This window comes from Pongo pygmaeus, chromosome 4 (assembly GCF_028885625.2).
Source record: "Pongo pygmaeus isolate AG05252 chromosome 4, NHGRI_mPonPyg2-v2.0_pri, whole genome shotgun sequence".
Classification (NCBI taxonomy): Eukaryota; Metazoa; Chordata; class Mammalia; order Primates; family Hominidae; genus Pongo; species Pongo pygmaeus.
Window position 1 is genome coordinate 58,746,009 of NC_072377.2, and position 14,230 is coordinate 58,760,238.

Here is a 14,230-nt window from a genome sequence, read left to right on the forward strand (position 1 = left end):
AATTTGTTAATTTAGTTCCTCTGGGATGAAAAGAAGTTGAAAATTTATGCAAACACTTTGTTGTCTGTCTAGAATATTAATTATATATCTCCAGATATAATATGCCACATACTATAGCAATGATGCATATGCATATATAACAAACAGATATCCAGAGATAATCTTTCCTTGAAACCCCACATCAGTTCATATAGGGCTCCTCTGTCACCCAAAGCCAGCTGGGGTTCAGACAGACCAAGGTTACTAGCAGCTTACATGACAGAGAAACACATACACATTGCACCACGTGGGGATTTGCCCAGAGGATTTTAATACATGTAGTACAATGCTGTGTGCACTGATTATTATTATTATTATTATTTTTTGCACTTCCACTCCCCATCCATTCTCCATCCTTCTCTCTCCTCCTCCATGCCCTGGAAGGGTGAGCCCTGGACACATCATCTCCCATACCCCCATGGGAGCTGGTTTCCATCTAGATTTGGCCAGGCTGCTGAGAAGAGAGCAGATCATGGGAAGCTAGGGATGTAAGAGACTGACTCCTTTCTCCCTCTCTTCTTCAGCACCACCTCTCTAATAGTAGCTGACTTCTTCCAGCACTACCCAGGAAAAGCATGGTGGCCTTATCTACAGGTTCCCAGCTCTCTTAGCTCCAGAAACTCTGTCCCCGCCCATCCTTACCCCCACACCAATCCTTTCCTTTCTAGGGAAACATCCCTTTTTTTACCCCCTCACCCCAGCGCACACCTCTGTGAGTAGTTCAGCCATGACTGTGGGTTCTTCCTAGCCTATCTAGGGTGAATTCTGTTTTCCAACCAGAACCGCGCCTGACAGAGAAGCCATCTAAGACTTCCTATCCAGACCTGATTTTTGGTTGATCAATCCTTAATTCATATAGGAAAAAGGAGAGAGAAAACACCAAGGAAGAAAATCATTTCTCCACCACAACCCGATATGACTGCATCTCAATTTGATCCACCACATTTCAAACCATTTAAAAACACCACTTTTCCTGACACTGCTTCTAAATGTTGAATCCTTACCCAATACATCTGAATGTTTGCATTTTTTTAATCTAATTTAGAGAGTACAGCAGTTTCTCAGATAGGAAATAGGCAGTAAAGACAGGTGAGTTCCACTGAAAACCAAAGTGAGATTTCATGAGTCCTCTTCAGCCATTTTATTAGCACACTCTGATTTTAGGGCTGAAGCAATCTATTCCACCACCCCGTGTTCAGACTTGTTTCCAGGACCACAGTACCAATTTGTCTGAAAGCAAAAGTTTTCTGCTGTGTTTTTGATAATGAATCTGCTATAAGCACATTTTATTTTCTTGCACAACTGAGGAGAGAACTCTAGACTCAGAATCTGCTACATTTTTTAATTAACAAAGGAACTTATCCTATTTATTTAATGGAGAGAAAGTCTTTTGTGGTGGTGTATGCCTGTACTCTCAGGTACTCAGGAGGCTGGAGGAGTTCAGGTCAACCTGGACAAAACAGCAAGACCAAGACCCCATATCTAAAAAAAAAAAGAAAAACTATAATGGGGTCAGTAAGATCATAGTCAGTGTGTTAATTATCACAAGATAGGTTAGTAAATTCACATTGCTAAGGCAAACATTTAAAACCAAGTAAATAAACATAACTCGGATAACAAATATTCTATTACATTGTTTCTTATAGTAAGTATAGTTAAGCATGCTTTCAGATTAACATAGCCTTAAGACTATAGGTTGCAAATGTTAAGAAAAAAAAAACAACTTGTATTTAGAAGCCGCATATCATAGAAAGCTCCCTGCTCTTAATAAAAATTTTAAGGAAGCATAATTGTGTTTAAAAGAGACAACATTCTTATAAAATAGAAGAGCTTTGCTCCTCCTCCCACCCTAGGCTGAGAGTTATTTGTATATTGTGTTCTTAAAATCACCAAATATAAGCACTTATTTGAAAGAAAAGAAGGCCAATTGATTTGATATGAAATGCATGCATACCATGGCTGTAAAACTGAAAAGGAACAAAAGAATATGTAGGGAAGAGAAAGTATGTTTCTCTCCTACCCCAAGGCCCTGGCCATCAAGTTCTCCTCCCCAGAAGCAACTAATGGTACCAGTTTTCTGTATATTTTTCAGAAATATTCAGTGCATAAGCAAGCATGTAACTATATTTTCGTTTGTTTTTCATAAATTATAACATACTAGATATTCTATCGTACAGTTTGCTTTGATACTTCTTATATCATACAGATTATTCCACATCAGTATACAGTTGGCTTATTTATTTATTTATTTATTTATTTTTTGAGACAGAGTCTCGCTCTGTTGCCCAGACTGGAGTGCAGTGGCGCGATCTTGGCTCACTGCAAGCTCCACCTCCTGGGTTCACGCCATTCTCCTGCCTCAGCCTCCCGAATAGCTGGGACTACAGGCGCCCGCCACCACACCCACCTAATTTTTTGTATTTTTAGTAGAGACGGGGTTTCACTGTGTTAGCCAGGATGGTCTCGATCTCCTGACCTCGTGATCCGCCTGCCTCGGCCTCCCAAAGTGCTGGGATTACAGGCGTGAGCCACCACCGCACCCGGCAGTTGGCTTATTTTTAACATAAAGATACATAGTTAAATTGCATAGATGTACCACAACTTAGTCTATTTTTAGACATTTAGATTGTTTCCAGTATTTTGATATTTTAAACAACGATGCTTCAAATAGGAAAGAATATATATTCTAATATATATACATATTCATGTAGATATACATATTAGAATTAATTCCTAGAACTGTAATTTCTGTCAAAGGATAGGCATGTTATACATTTTGACAATGGAAATATATGGTAGAAATTTAATCAATGATAAAGATTTAAGGTAGGAAAATCTAATTGGAATTCAAGATCTAAATGTCTGAAAATATATAAAGTGAATAGCCAAAATATCTGTTTTAAAAATGTAAGCTTTTTATAGTTAAACAGAGACAAACTAGTAATCAGTGGGATTTAATTTGGTTTGAGAATGAGAACAATAATATAGAAATCTTGGGAAATAATTATCGACCTTTGGAGTAACTAAAACTAGTTCTACATGGATGTTTCATTCAATCTTTTCTAAAGTGGAGAAAAAAATGTAGGCAGAGTAATTCAAATTCATGCCTTCTTCTCTTTTTTAAAAGTTATTTGTTTTTAATTCTTATGAGTACATTGTAGGTGTGTATATTTATAGGTTACATGACATATTTTTATACAGCCATGCATGTATAATAACCACATCAGGGTAAATGGGATATCCATCACCTCAAGCATTTATCTTTTGTGTTTCAAACAATCCAGTTATACTCTTAGCTATTTTTAAATGTACAATAAATTATTGTAGACTGTAGTCACCCTGTTGTACTCTCAAATACCAGACCTTATTCATTCTATCTAATTAAATTTTTGTACCTATTAACCATCCCTACTTCTCTCCCACCCCCATACCCACTATCCTTCCCAGACTCTGGTAACTATCTGTATTAGTCTGTTCTCACACTGCTATAAAGAACTATCTGAGACTGGGTAATTTATGAAGAAAAGAAGTTTAATTGACTCACCGTTCTGTAGGCTGTGTAAGAGGCATGACTGGGGAGGCCTCAGAAAACTAACAACCATGGTGGAAGGTAAAGGGGATGCAAGCATGTCTTCACAGGGCAGCAGAGGAGAAAGAGCAAAAGGGGAAGTGCTACACACTTTTAAACAACCAGATCTCATGATAAGTCATTCACTATTATGAGAACAGCAGGGGTGGAGCCACCCCCATTATTTAATTACCTCCCACCAGACCCACTTCCAACACTGGGAATTACAATTTGACATGAGATTTGGGTAGGAACACAACACCAAGCTATATCATTCCACCTCTGGCACCTCCCAATTATCATGTTTCAAAACAAAATCATGCCTTCCCAACAGTCCCACAAAGTCTTAACTCATTCCATCACTAACTCAAAACTCCAAGCCCAAAGTCTTATCTAAGTCAGGGCAAGTCCCTTCTGCCTATGAGCCTGTAAAGTCAAAAACAAGGTAGTTACTTTCAAGATACAATAACAGTATAGGCATTGAGTAAATGCTCCCCTTCCAAAAGGGCGAAATCAGCCAAAACAAAGGAGCTACAAGCCACATGCAAGTCTGAAACCCAGCAGAGTAGTCATTAAATCTTAAAGCTCCAAATTAATCTTCTTTGACTTCATGTCTCATATCCAGGCAACACTGATGCAAGGGATGGTTTTCAAAAGTGTGGGCATCTTCATTCCTATGGCTCTGCAGGGTACAGCCCCTGTGGCTGCTTTCATGAGCTGGCATTGAGTGACTGTGGCTTTTCCAGGGGCACAATGCAAGCTGTGGGCAGATCTACCATTCTGGGGTCTGGAAGATGGTGGCCCTGTTCTCACAGCTCCACTAGGCATTGTCCCAGTGAGGACTCTGTGTGGGAGCTCCAATCCCATATTTCCCCTTCGCACTGCCCCAGTAGAGGTTCTCCATGAGGCCTCCATCCCATGACAGACTTTTGCCTGGACATCCAGGCTTTTCCATATAGCCTCTGAAATCTAGGTGGGGACTTCCAAACCTCAATTCTTGCCCTTTGTGCACCCCCTGGCCCATCATCACATGGAAGCCACCAAAGCTTGTGGCTTATACTCTCAAAGCAATGGCCTGAATTGTACTTCGGCCCTTTTAGCCATGCCTGGAGCTGGAGCAGCTGGGATGTAAGGCACCATGTCCTGAGGCTGCACAGAGCAGCTGGGCCCTGGACCTAGCCCATGAAACCATTTTTCCCTCCTAGGCCTCCAGGCCTGTGAAGGGAGGGGCTGTTGCAAAATGCCCCAGGGGCTTTTTCCCTATTATCTTGGCTATTAACATTTGGCTCTTCATTACTTATTCAAATTTCTGCAGCCTTGAATTCCTTCCCAGAAAATGAGTCAGTCTGCAAATTTTCCAAACTTTTATTCTCTGCTTTCCTTTTTTTTTTTTTGAGATGGAGTCTCGCTCTTGTTGCTGAGGCTGGAGTGCAATGGCACGATTTCAGCTCACTGCAACCTCTGCCTCCTGGGTTCAAATGATTCTCCTGCCTCAGCCTTCCAAGCAGCTGGGATTACATGCATGAACCACCACCCCTGGCTAATTTTGTATTTTTGGTAGAGATGGAGTTTCTCCACATTGGTCGGGCTGGTCTCGAACTCCCAACCTCAGAAGATCCGCCCGCCTCAGCCTCCCAAAGTGCTGGGATTACAGGCATGAGCCACTGTGCTCAGCCTCTCTGCTTCCCTTTTAAACATAAGTTCCAGTTTCTGATAATCTTTTTGCTGTTAGAAGCAACCAGGCCAAATCTTGAACACTTTGCTGATTAGAAATTTCTTCTGCCAGATATCCTAAATCCTCTCTCTCAAGTTCAAAGCGCCACAAATTTTTAGAGCAGGGTCACAATGCCACCAGTTTCTTTACTAAAGCATAGCAAGAGTATTCCAGTTCCCATGAAGTTCCTCATCTCCATCTGAGAACACCTCAGCCTGGACTTCATTATCCATACCACTATCAGCATTTTGATCACAACAATTTAACAAGTCTCTAGGAAGTTCCAAACTTTCCCTCATTTTCCTGTCTTCTTCTGAGCTCTCCAAGCTGCTCCAACCTCGGCCTTTTACCCAGTTCCAAAGTCACTTCCACATTTCCAGCTATCTTCATAGTGATGCCCCACTTCTCTGGTTCCAATTTTCTGTATTAGTTCATTGTCACACTGCTATGAAGAACTATCTGAGATCGAGTAATTTATTTTTTTTTGAAAAAGAGGTTTAATTGCCTCACAGCTCTGCAGGATATACAGGAGGCATGGCTGGGAGGCCTCAAGAAACTTACAATCATGGCAGAAGCAAAAGGGAAATCAGGCATATCCTCACAGGGCAGAGCAGGAGAGAGGGAGAGAAGAGGGAGGTACTAACACCTTCAAACAATCAGATCTCATGAACACTCTATCATGAGAACAGCAAGGGGGAAGTTCACTCTTATGATTCAATAATCTCCCACCAGGCTCCTCCTCCAACACTGGGAGTTACAATTTGACATGAGGTTTGAGTGATGACCCAGAGCCAAACCATATCACCATTTTTCTACTCTCTATCCTCATGAGTTCAATTGTTTTAATTTTTAGCTCCCACCAATAAGTGAGAACATGCAATGTTTGTCTTTATGTGTCTGACTTACTTCACTTAACATAATGACCTCTACTTCCATCCATGTTGTTGCAAAAGACAGGTTTTTATTCTTTTTATGGCTGAATAGTACTCCATTGTGTATCTATAACATATTTTTAATCCAGTCTCCTTTTTTGATATTGGCACTTATAGCTATAAACTTTTCCCCTTAGTTATGCTTTTGCTGAATCTACAGATTTTGGTATGTTAGGGTTCCATTTTCATTTGTTTCAGGAAATTTTTCCATTTCCTTCTTAATTTCTTCATTTCTCTTAATTTCTTCATTTCACTTCTGGTCATTCAGAAGTTCATTGTTTAATTTCCACACTTGTACAGCTTCCAAAATTCCTCTTGTTATTTATTTCTAGTTTTATTCCATTGTGGTCAAAGAACAGGCTGGATATTACTTTAATTTTTTGAATATTGTAAGACTTGTTTTGTGACCTAACGTATGGTCTATCCTTGAGAATAATCCATGTGCTAAGGAAAACAAAATATATTCTGCAGTCATTAGATGAAATGTTCCATAAATAACTGTTAGGTCCATTTGGGCAATAGTGCAGGTTAACTTTGATGTTTCTTTGTTGATTGTCTGGAAGGTCTGTCCAATGCTGAAAGAGGGGTGCTTAAGTATCCAGCTAATATTGTTTTGGAGTCTATCTCTCTCTTTAACTATAGTAATATTTGCTTTATATATCTAAGTGCCCCAGTGTTGGGTGCATATATATTTACAGTTGTTATATCCTGTTGCTGAATTAATCCCTTTATCACTATATAGTGACCTTCTTTGTTCATTTTTTATAGTTTCTGTCTGGAAATCTATGTTGCCTGTTATAAATACAGAGACTCTTGGGGTTTTCTGGTTTTAATTGACATGGGATGTCTTTTTTTATCTTTTTATTTCAGTCTATATGTGTCTTTAAAGGTAAAATCTGTTTCTTGTAGGCAACAGATCAGTAGATCTCTTTTATTACCCATTTAGCCACCCTGTCTTTTGATTGGAAAGTGTAGTCCATTTATTAAAGAATCTGTGTGCTTAGGGAGGGAGAAGGCAGAGAGGCAGAGACTGTGCATTATTCAATGTTATTATTGACAAGTCAGGACTTACTTGTGCCATTTTGTTATTTATTTTCTGGTTGTTTTGTGGTTTTCTCTTCCTTAATTCCTTCCTTCCTGTCTTCCTTTTAGTGAAGATGATTTTCTCTGGTATATGATTAATTTCTTGCTTTTTATTTTTTTCTGTGTCTGTTGTATGTTTTTTGATTTGAGGTTACCATGAGGCTTGCAAATACTATCTTATAACCTATTTTAAGCTCGTAAAAACTTAACATCATTTGCATAAACAAAAACAAAAAAAAGGAAAACTAATAAAAACTCTACACCTTAACTTTGTCTCCCTGCTTTTTAACTTTTTGTTGTTTCTATTTACATCTTATTGTACAGTCAATGTCTTGAAAAGTTGTTTTCATTATTTTGGTTTTGGTTCATTGCTTAGTCTTTCTATTTAAGATAAGATTAGTTTACACAGTGCAGTTACGGTGTTATAATATTCTGTGTTTTCCTGTGTACTTATTATTACCAGTGAGCTTTGTACTTTCAGAGGACTTCTTATTGCTCATTAACATCCTTTTCTTTCTGATTGAAGTACCCTTTTTGCCTTTCATGTAGGACAGGTCTGGTGTTAATGAAGTCCTTCAGCTTTTTCTTGTCTCAGAAAGTCTTTGTTTCTCTTTCATGCTTAAAGGATATTTTCACCAGGTATGTTATTCTACGGTAAAAGTTTTTTTCCTTCAGCACTTTAAATATGTCATGCCACTCTCTCCTGGTCTGTAACATTTCCACTGAAAAGTCTGCTGCCAGATATATTGGAGCTCCTTCATATGTAATTTGTTTCTTTTCTCTTGCTGTTTTAGGATGCTTTCTTTATCTTTGACTTTTAGAAGTTTATTTAATGGCTTGATGTTCTCTTTTGGATTAAATCTTCTTGGTGTTCTATAACTGTCTTATACTTGGACATTGTTATCTTTTTCTAGGTTTGGAAAGTTCTCTGCTATGACCCCTTTGAATAAACTTTCTACCCCTATCTCTTTTTCTACCTCCTTTCTAAGACAAATAACTCTTAGATTTGCCCTTTTGAGGCTGTTTTCTAGATCTTTCAGACATGCTTCGTTCTTTTTTATTCTTTTTTCTTTTGTCTTCCCTGACTGCGTATTTTCAAATAGCCTCTGTTCAAGCTCACTAATTCTTCCTTCTGCTTGAACAATTCTGCTATTAAAAGACTTGGATGCATTCTTCAGTATGTCAGTTGCATTTTTCAACTCCAGAATTTCTGCTTTATTATTTTTAACTATTTCATTCTCTTCATTAAATTTTTCTGATAGAATTCTGAATCCCTTCTCTGTGTTATCTTGAATTTCTTTGAGTTTCCTCAAAACAGCTATTTTGGATTTTTTGTCTGAAAGATCACATATTTCTGTTTCTCCAGAACTGGTCACTGGTGTTTTATTTAGTTTGCTTAGCAAGATCATATTTTCCTGGATGGTCTTGATGCTAGTGGATGTTTGTCAGCATCTGGGCATTGAAGAGTTAGGTATTTATTATAGTCTTCACAGTCTGGGCTTATTTGTACCCATCCTTTTTGGGAAGGCTTCCCAGGTATTCAAAAGGACTTGACTGTTGTGATGTAAGCCATATCTGCATTAGGGACACCCAAAGCCCAGTAACACTGTGGTTCTTGCAGATTCATAGAGGTACCACCTTGGTGGTCTTGGATAAGATCCTAATTCTCTGGGTTACCAGGCAGAGACTCTTGTTCTCTTTCTTTGCTTTCTCCCAAACAGACAGAGTCTTTCTCTCTGTGCTGAGCCACCTGGAGCTGACAGAGGGATGACACACGCACCCCTGTTGCCATCACCACTGGGACTGTGCTGGGTCAGACCTGATGTTAGCATAGCACTGGGTCTTGCCCAAGCCCCAAGGTAACCACTATCTGGTTACCACCTATGTTAGCTCAAGACCTTAGGGCTGTACAATCAGCAGGTGGTGAAGCCAGACAGGCTTGTGTCCTTCCCTTCAAGGCAGTGAGTCAGGACCTGGGTGAGTCCAGAGATACCATGAGAAGCCAGGGCCTGGATTCAAAACCTTAGAAATCTACCTATAGTCTATTGTACTGTTACTTAGCTGGCACTCAAAGCACAAGATGCAGTCTTCCCTTTCTTCTTCCCTCCCTCCTCTAGTTCCTCCACAAACAGAAAAGCCTCATACCATGGCCACCACCACCACAGTCCCACAGCAAGTACTGTCAGGCTCCCACCGATGTGCACTTAAGGCCCAAGGGCTCTTCAGTCAGCTTGTGATGAATATCGCCAGGCCTGGGACTCACCCTTTAGGACATTAGGCTTCCCTCTGGCCCAGGGTAGGCCAAGAAAGTCAGTCCAAGAACGAAGGCCTAGATTTGGGGACCTCAAGAGCCCACCTGATGCTCTATGCCCTGTGGTTGAGTTGGTACCTAAAGTGTAAAACAAAGTCCCCTTTACTCCTCCTTCTGCTTTTCTCAAGTGGATAGAGTCTCTTCCTATAGCCACCATAGCTGGAAATGTGCTGAGTGTCACCTGACGCCAGCAAGTCTCAGAGTCTCACCCAAGGCCCACAGTGTACTACCTGGGTATTACTGCTTGTTATGCAGGGCCCAAGGGCTTTTTTTTTTTTTGAGTCAGAGTCTCATTCTGTCACCCAGGCTGGAGTGCAGTGGCACAATCTCAGCTCTCTACAACCTCTGCCTCCTAGGTTCAAGCGATTCTCCTGCCTCAGCCTCCCGAGTAGCTGGGATTACAGGTGCATGCCACCACGCCCAGCTAATTTTTGTATTTTTTAGTAGACACGGGGTTTCACCATATTGGACAGGCTGGTCTCAGACCCCTGACCTCATGATCCTCCCACCTCAGCCTCCCAAAGTGCTGGGATTACAGGCGTGAGCTACCGGGCCAACCCCCAACTGTTCTTTAGTCAGACATGATAGGTTCTGCCAGAACTGGGCCCTTCACTTCAAGGTAATGGGTTTCCATGTGACTAGAAATGTCATCTGGGAGCTGGGTCTTGGTAATGGGGCCTCATGATTCTAACTGGCACCCTATCTTACTGTGACTGAGCTGGTATGGAAGATGCAAGACAAAATTCTCTTTATTCTTTTCTCTCCTCTCCTCAAGCAGAAGAAAGGGGTGTCTTTTTGGACCCATGAGCTGTGCAGCCTGGTTTTGGGGAAGGGGCAGTGCAAGCACGCCCTTAACCACCCTGGCTAATGTCTCAGTAGGTCATATGCCCCTGAGTCCACTGACTCTTAGCCCAGCTCAGCACTAGGACTTGCCTAGAAGTTGCAGTCTTTGTGGCCTAATTTTATTTAGGGCCCCAGAGCACTCCAGGCTACAGTGGTGAGGCTTGAGGGAACTCAAGTTCTGACTGCTGGGATAGGCAATTTATCTCTGGCCAGGGCCGGTCCAAATGCTCCCTCTGTGGTGGAGTGGGGGTGGCATCAGGTAAGTGCAGCCCTATTCTGCTTTCCACTGTGACAAGGCAACACTGAGTTAAGTGCAAAGTCTCACAATTGCTGCATTCTCCCTCCCCAAGCACACAGATTCTCTGCACCATGCAGCGGTTGGAGGGGTAGGGGGAATGGTATGGGGGAGGGGCATTGTTGGCAATTCAAGGCTGTCTTTCCTATGCTTTTCAGTGCCTCTTTCAGTAATATGAAATTAAAAACCACCCGGGCGCGATGGCTCATGCCTGTAATCCCAGCACTTTGGGAGGCTGAGGCAGGCAGATCACCTAAGGTCAGGAGTTCAAGACCAGCCTGACCAACATGGAGAAACCCCATCTCTACTAAAAATACAAAATTAGCTAGGTGTGGTGGTGCATGCCTGTAATCCCAGCTACACAGGAGGCTGAGGCAGGAGAATCTCTTGAACCTGGGAGGTGAGGTGGAGGTTGCGGTGAGCCGAGATCATGCCATTGCACTCCAGCCTGGGCAACAAGAGCAGAACTCTGTCTCAAAAAGAAAAAAAAAAACAAAACAGGTACTATGAATGCTCACCTGATTTTTGGTTCTTATGAAGGTGCTTTTTTGTCTGTAGATAGTTGTTAAATTTGCTGTTCCTGTTGAGTGGGAGGATAATTGGTGCAGCCTTCTATTCCACCATATTGTTCTGCTCCCCTCCAAAATCATATCTTTAAAAATGACCACATGGAGTCTGAAGAGGATATTCATAAAATGGATGAGTCAAAGGAATATTGTAACAATATATTGTAAATAAATAAAGGTTTTCTATTTCCTTTCCATTTCATAAGAGGGTTTTCATAAACAAGGGTTTTCTATTTCCTTTTCACTCAAATGACGTCAGGATTGTTTTTGCAAGATATTCTCTAAATGAATTTTTCAGAAAGTTTTCAATTTTACAGAATTATTAGTACCATAAATTGATATATAACAAAGTACCACAAATTCAGCAGCTTAAAGTAATCCCTATGTATTTGCTCACAGTTCTGTCTGTCAGAGTTCAGGCATGACATGGCTGGACAAGGTTGAAACCAAGGTATTGGCTAGTCTGTGGTCTCATCTGGAGCTCAGGGTCCTCTTCCAATCTCACATGGTTGTTAAAGAACCCATTCCCCTGAGGCTGCAGGACTCAAGTCTCCATCTCCTTCCTGGCAATCAGCCATAGGCTGCTCTCTGCTCCCCATTCATTGCCACATGGCCCCTTCCAATTTCAGAGCCAACAACAGATAGAGACTCTCTCCAGAGTCAATTCACACTTCAAACTCTAACTTCCTCTCTGATGCCTAGACCCATATTTAAAGGGTTTATTCTATAAGGTCAGGCCCACCTGGATAATCTCCCTGTTTTAAAGTTGACTGATTTGGGAATTTAGTGACATCTGCAAAATCCCTTCACTGCAGCACCTGGATTAGTGTTTGACTGAATAACTGAGAGAAGGCCTGTGTATACCAGGGGCCAGGAATCTTGATGGCTGCAATGGACTGAATGCGTCCCCATAAAATTAGTATGATAAAACCTGAATCCTAGTGTGATGCTATTAGGAGGTGGGGTCCTCGGGAGGTGATTAGGTCATAATGGTGGAGTCCCCATGAATGGGATTAGTGACCTCATAAAAGAGACCTCAGAACACTTTCTTGCTCTCCTTCCACCATGTGAGGATACTATGAGAAGATGGTTGTCTGCAATCCAGAAGTTGGCCCTCCCTAGAACCTGACCATACTGGCACCCTGATCTTGGAATTCCAGCTTCCAGAAATATGAGAAATAAATGTCTGTTGGTGAAGCCACCAAGGCCATAATTTGTTATACTGGCCATAAAAGACTAAGACTGGCGCTATCTTAGAATTTGGCCTACCACATAACAGAATTTATCTTAAAGATAAAAGCTTTTTATGATTTGATGTATTACCATCATATTGCAATTTATCATGTTCACTTAAACTGCAAAATCAGATAAGAAGCAAATAAGTCTTGGAGACTGTGTGCACTCTCTTTCTCTGTCACTCTTTCTGTCTCTCTCTCTCTTTTTACTTGAAACACTCTATATGTCCCGTCAAATTTCAGGATTATCCACACAAGTGTATACTTTATTACGAAGCATATTTTATTCAAAATTTCTTCATAAATGTATGAAAGTTATAAAAGTGTGACATTTGCTACCATGGCAGGAAAAATAAAGACAAAAGCAAGGCTATTTAGTGCAATATTTACCCTTTTTAAAAAAGTAAGCATTTCTTCCTTATGCATATTCAAAAGGAGGAGATGACAAATTAAGAAAAATGATATGAACGAAATGAAGTGATCCAAATATTCAAATTATGTAAAGGTTTAAAGTGAAAAAAAATTTCGAGAAATTATTATGTAAGATAATCTTGCAAACATTCTTATTTGCAAGGTGGGCAATTAACATGTTTACAATTTGTAACTTCACAAAGCAATGCAAATCAGCAGAAGAATCCAAATTTAATTATACACAATTGTACAAAGAGACACTTTCTTTTTTAAACTTTTTAAGTTTTTAAAAAATACTTTCAACGTTTAGATTCAGGGAGTACATGTGTGGATTTTTTACATGGATGCTGAGTTTTAGGATATGAATGATCCATCACCCAGACAGTGAGCGTAGTATCACATAGTGAGTTTTTCAGCCCTTGCCCTCCACCCTCCCTTCCCTTTCTAGTGGTCTTCAGTGTCTATTGTTGCCATCTTTATGTTCATGGGTACCCAAAGTTTAGCTCCCACTTGTAAGTGAGAACTTGCAGTATTTGGCATTAATTCACTTAGGATAATGACCTCCAGCTGTATCCATGTCGCTGGAAGGGACATTATTTTATTCTCTTTTTTATGGTTGTCTAGTATTCCATGGTGTATATATACTACATTTTCTTTGTCCAGTTCACCATTATGGCCAACTAGGTTGATTCCATATCTTTGCTATTGTGGATAGTGCTGCAATGATTATATGAATACACGTGTCTTTTTGGTAGAATGATTTATTTTCTTTTGGATATATAGCCAGTAATAGGATTTCTGAGTTGAATGGTAATTTATCACAAAAGAGTTTTTTTTTTCCACAGCCCACAGAAGGAACCAACCTTGCCAATACTTTGATCTTGGGCTTCTTGCTTCCAAAACTATGAAATAATAAATTTCTGTTCTTTAAGCCACGAACTTTGTGATAGTTTGTTATGGCAGTCCTAGCAAGCTAGTACAAAGATAAAAACTAAAATGTTGTACATAAGAAAAAAAATAGAGCCTTTCTTGGTATGGTGACCAGGGTGGTGAAGACTAAGATCTGTAAAGCTGGAGAGGCCGTCTGGAGAGTCAAGGGGAAGACAACAAGTCAAAAAGGAACTTTGAGGGGAAGAACAGAGATGTTTAACAGAGATTTTAAATTAAGATTTACTGTGTGGTGTGTGTGATGTCGTTTTCCTCTTCATCTCCCCAAGAAGTATTTGGTAAAAT

General features: G+C 40.4%; 1 long non-coding RNA gene across 1 annotated transcript; it reads right to left on the bottom strand.

Moving 5' to 3' along the window:
* Positions 1 to 1,361: 1,361 nt before the first annotated feature.
* On the bottom strand, positions 1,362 to 12,321 carry LOC129037238 (uncharacterized). The gene is made up of 3 exons (XR_008502754.1): positions 12,094 to 12,321; positions 11,304 to 11,460; positions 1,362 to 1,540 (listed from the first exon to the last, which is right to left on the bottom strand). It is a non-coding gene; the product is annotated as an uncharacterized LOC129037238 (long non-coding RNA).
* Positions 12,322 to 14,230: the final 1,909 nt, after the last annotated feature.